This window comes from Dipodomys ordii, unplaced genomic scaffold, assembly GCF_000151885.1.
Source record: "Dipodomys ordii isolate 6190 unplaced genomic scaffold, Dord_2.0 Scaffold7, whole genome shotgun sequence".
NCBI classification, from domain to species: Eukaryota; Metazoa; Chordata; class Mammalia; order Rodentia; family Heteromyidae; genus Dipodomys; species Dipodomys ordii.
The window spans coordinates 7,537,537-7,542,376 of NW_012267223.1; positions in this window are offsets into that span (position 1 = coordinate 7,537,537).

A 4,840-nucleotide genomic window follows, 5' to 3' on the forward strand; every position below is an offset into this window, starting at 1 on the left:
TGGCCCTGTACACAAAGAGGCTCAGGGACAGCACCCAGGCACTGAGTTCAAGCCCCAGGACTGGCAAAAAAAAAAAAAAGCCTAAGGAAAACTAACATTGATATTCCTTAAACTTTTCCATGAAATATAAAGAAAATGATCACTATTAAACTCATTCTATGAAACCAGTGTTATACTCATCCCAAACCCAGACAGGAACACACACACACACACACACACACACACACACACACACACACACACCATAGAATGAGCTCTTTGATTAAATACAGATACAAAACTCATTAAAATATTTGTTAACTGAGTCCAACGATTAATAAAAAGAAATCATAGAACATGAGCAAGTTGGTTTCATTCTAGACATGCAAGATTAGTTTAACATACATAAGTCAATATATGTAGTAAGGTACATAAAACCATCAAGGATGAGAATCATATGATCATGTCAATAAATGCTGAAAAAGCCTTTGGCAAAATCTAACATCCTTTTTTGTTAAGAGCTAGGAATAGAAGGATCAAACCTTAACATAATGAAGGCTATGTATGACAAACCATTCTAAAAGGTGAAAAACGGAAACCATAGCCTTGGAAATCAGGACCAAGACAAGGTGTCCACCTTCTTCACTGTTATTCAGTATATTACTGGAATTCCTAGCCAGAGCAATTAGGCAAGAGAAAGAAGTAAAAGGGACACAAATGGGGAAGGTAGAAGTCAAGTTATCCTTATTTGCAAGTTTGTTTCTATATCTAAAGGACTCCATAGAAGTCCACTCTGGCCTGTTAGTCCTGTCTTATCCCTTTTTCTTCTGCAACAACCCCCAATGCACCATCACCTCTTGAGAGACATGAAGAAGTGCCTATGCCCTTAGGTTAAGGTGGAAATTTTGTTAGGGTAGAGTGAAGCCTAGCTCACGGTTGATACTAAAAGATAAGCAGTGTTGTAGGCTGGAAGCTCTTACTCTCTGATCTGTGAAGGTCCCGGATAACATCTAATGTCATCTCGACATTAGTATTTTCAAGTTGGGGGTAGCTTCAGGCATTGTGATATCAGGGCAGGTCTGCTGCAGGTCAGATGTGAGGAAAATGTGCCAGCTCATAAAGAACTGGAATGAAACACCCTGGGTTGATTAGAGTATTTCTCTAATTTTAGGTACACTATCAGACTGCCATGTGAGTGGAATTGTGTGTGCCAGTTCTAAATCACATGTTGCTGTTGAATGAGAATCTCTGATATCAACGGGAATGTGAGCTGACAGATACCCATTGGCTAAGACTAAATTCACCAATTTATTTGTCGTATCTATTAAGCGTGTGATCTTGTATTTCCCTTATCAATTGCAAACAGACACAAGGAGTAAAAAAATCTCATGTGCTCTTCAGAAATATGACAAAGTTTTCACGGCTGCATATTAAAAGTAAATCCAAGTTGAATTTTTTTTTTTTAGTATTTTCCTGAGATCAGGAACACCTCTTAGTGGGCTAATAATCTGTTGTAAAAAGCTTGGTTCCAGACATTATTTCAAAGCCTACAGGAACCAAAGCCAGCAAGGCATCTCAAGATATTTTAAGTGATTTTATTTATTTATTTTTAGTGGCTCTAGGATCTTCTTTCTCTCCTACCTCTGCTTGGATCTGTCTTATCTTGTAAGGATTTAAGTTTGCTTCTAGATACGGATGACCCTTGCCTGACTCTATTCTCTGGAAAGTTCTGTGTATCTTTGACTTCCATCCTGCCCAAGAAAAATTAATTTATAAAGATAAAAGATTTATGTTGACTATTAAGTTACCTACCAATCTACCACTCACCTGAATTCTCTACTGTATTCATACTGCTAATCTCTGGGAAGATGGAGAGAAATTAGAAAAGGTGATTTCCAAGTCTCTCTTCATTTCCAAAAGCATTGAAAACAAGGGGATTAGTATGGGAGAGCTTGCTCTTTATTTACATAATCTGCTATTTTTGCTGTGTTTTTAAAAAATGCACCTGTATTAATTTTTTCAAGGTAAAAACTTATTCACAAGAAAAAAAAACTCTTAAATTCATGTTGACTTAGAATCTTGGTACTCAGTCAATCACTGACAATGTTTTGACTGGTGCTAATCTTTCTAAAACGACTAAGTGCATTTTAATATTCACTTTCGATCACGCAGAGCCATCTGTAGTTAAAACAATTTCAATTCAGCTGGGGAAAGAAAAAAGTTGGAAGGTCTCCAAACCATGAGCATTAAGTGAGATCAACTCTGCTTTTTCCTGAGGCTAAGGTTTTGGAAAGGTTGGGAGTCAGCTGTCGCTGGTGGTGGCTTCTAACAAGGCCAAATGCACTTCCTGATGAATAGAGAGGATGCTGACAGCAGGTTATTTCCTGCCTTGGCCTGCCAGTGTGTGTGTGGGGAGGTGGGGAGTGGGGGTGGGGAGAGGAGGACAGCAGTGCCCCAGAGGCCTGGTGATCTCCAGTTGTCTGAAGTCACATGTAGGTGAGCAGAGTTACCATGGAAAAAAGTAGCTTTCCATCCAGATCTCTCTATTAGGGAACCACAAGAAAAAAAAAAACAAATCACAGAACACCAATAGTCAAAATCTCCCCTCTCCTTCCCTCCCCTTGAACTTTTTTTTTTTTGCCAGTCCTGGGCTTGAACTCAGGGCCTGGGCACTGTCCCTGAGCTTCTTATGCTCCAGGCTAGCACTCTACCTTTTGACCCACAGCGCCACTTCCAGCTTTTTCTGTTGATGTGGTACTGAGGAATGGAACCCAGGGCTTGCAAAGCAAGGACTCCATCACTGAGCCACCTTCCCAGCCCTCCCCTTGCAGTTTTAAAATTCACTTCCGTAAGTAAAAGCAAGCATTTAAACATGTCTGCTGTTTTAAATTCCAAAACCCAAGTTGAGTTTCTTTCTGGAATAGAGGATTATTTAAATCTTCAAATATCAATGAATGCATTTATACCATGTGGATCAAGGAGGGGATCTTAATCCTCTGAGTAGACCTTTCAGTGGACTGATGAATTTCGGACTCGTGTATAATGAAAACTCTCAGCCTGCTTTGAGCTTCCTTATATAAACAACAATTATCTCCCAGAAAGTTCCAGTAAATAGGACACTCACTTGTTGTAGACTTATAAAGGAAGAATTTCCTAGGTGTCACAGAGGGTCCGTGTACCCGTTACTGCCTTAGCACGTCAATGGAGAAATTAAATCTTCCGACATCCTCCTCCTTTGTCTCCTTTTTTTTTAAAAATAAAATCCTTCTCCTCTTTCTCTTCCTTCTCTTCTTAATCTTTCTACACTACTTCCTCTTCTTTTTCCTCTCTTCTTCTCTCTTCTTCCTCCTCCTTTCTTTCCATCTTCTTCTTACTTTCTCCTCTTTCTTCCCTTTCTCTCTTTCTTTGTCCTTCTCCTCTTCTTCCTGCATACGTAGTTTTATTTTCTATCTTGTCGCTAGCCATTTAAGAGATGTTCAGTAGAAATATCTTACCAGATCAGAACATTTAGAGTTGCCCTGTCTTTAGAATGGCTATGTTTTCCATTGTGAGGAGATGTATATTCTTTTTATATCATATTCCTTATATATTGTCATGCTGCATGATATTACAAATAATACCTAATATATATAATTTATACACTCTGTGCCTAGGTTATTATATATTCCATGTGTTGTTTGACTGTCTCTCCGCTAATGTGCATTTGTAGCATTTCCAGTGTCTCTTCTCCACCCGTGTCATTCTTGTGTGGCTTGGAGAAAAATTCCTATGATGAGTCAAAGATATGAGCATTCTAACATTTCCCCCTATGACTAGCCAAGCGCCGTATTATTTAGTTTTCTTCTTATCTCTTTGGAAATGCTTTATCACAAATGAAGGTTTTACATGCATTCCATTCAATTCTGGTACTTTGTATTGTGAACCTCTAACTTGTGCGCCTGAGTATGGACATACTCATGTTGCAAGCATTAATGATTGCAACTTTATATACATCAATAATTCTGTAGGCAGCACCTTCACTGCTTTTTTTTCCATTTGTGAAACTCTTGTTTTTTATATGAACCCTAGAATTAGCTTGTGTGGTTTTGCAATTCAAAAACCAGATGAAACGTAAGAACAAAATATAAAACTTTCTAAGTGTGATTTACTAATTAAATGTAATATTTAGACAGAATCAGAATGTTATTTGGACTATAATGGTTACTTTCAAAACATTGAAAGTATTTTTCTCTTCCTTGTAATCTTCTGTAGTTTAGAATCCTAGGATAGGCATCCATCCATCCATCCATCCATCCATCCATCCATCCATCCATCCATCCATCCATCCACTTATACAAGTGATGTTACTTAAGCACCCAAAATGTGCTGGGTGCACAGATGAATGGCTAGAATATATAACTCCACTGTAAGTTGGAATTGACCAGGAATACTTGTTGGATGACTGGAACAGAGCCGTATAGATTATGGAAGAGGAATGCCTGTAACCTCAGGCTTTGAATACGTTCGAGAATTGGCTCTGGCCTTCACTTTCAGGTGATCCTCTATGATAATCCTTTTCTTGCTTATTCCTTTCATCTCAATTACTCTTCCCCTTCTCATGGTGTCATTCATCATTAACTCCATCTCCTAGTGAATACCTGTTCATCTTCCACCTGTAGCTCTCATGATGCTTCTATAAAGGTTTTTCTTCTTCTCTGTCTCCCAGATAGGGTCCTGCTTCTTCTCCTGCTCATGTTGTACATTGTCTATGAGTCTATTGTGACAGTTACCTACTTATCACACAGAGGGTAATGCATTTGTTCCCATGTCTAGCTCTTCTACTGGTCCCCCTGTTAGCTTCCCTTTGATGCTATAAGTAATT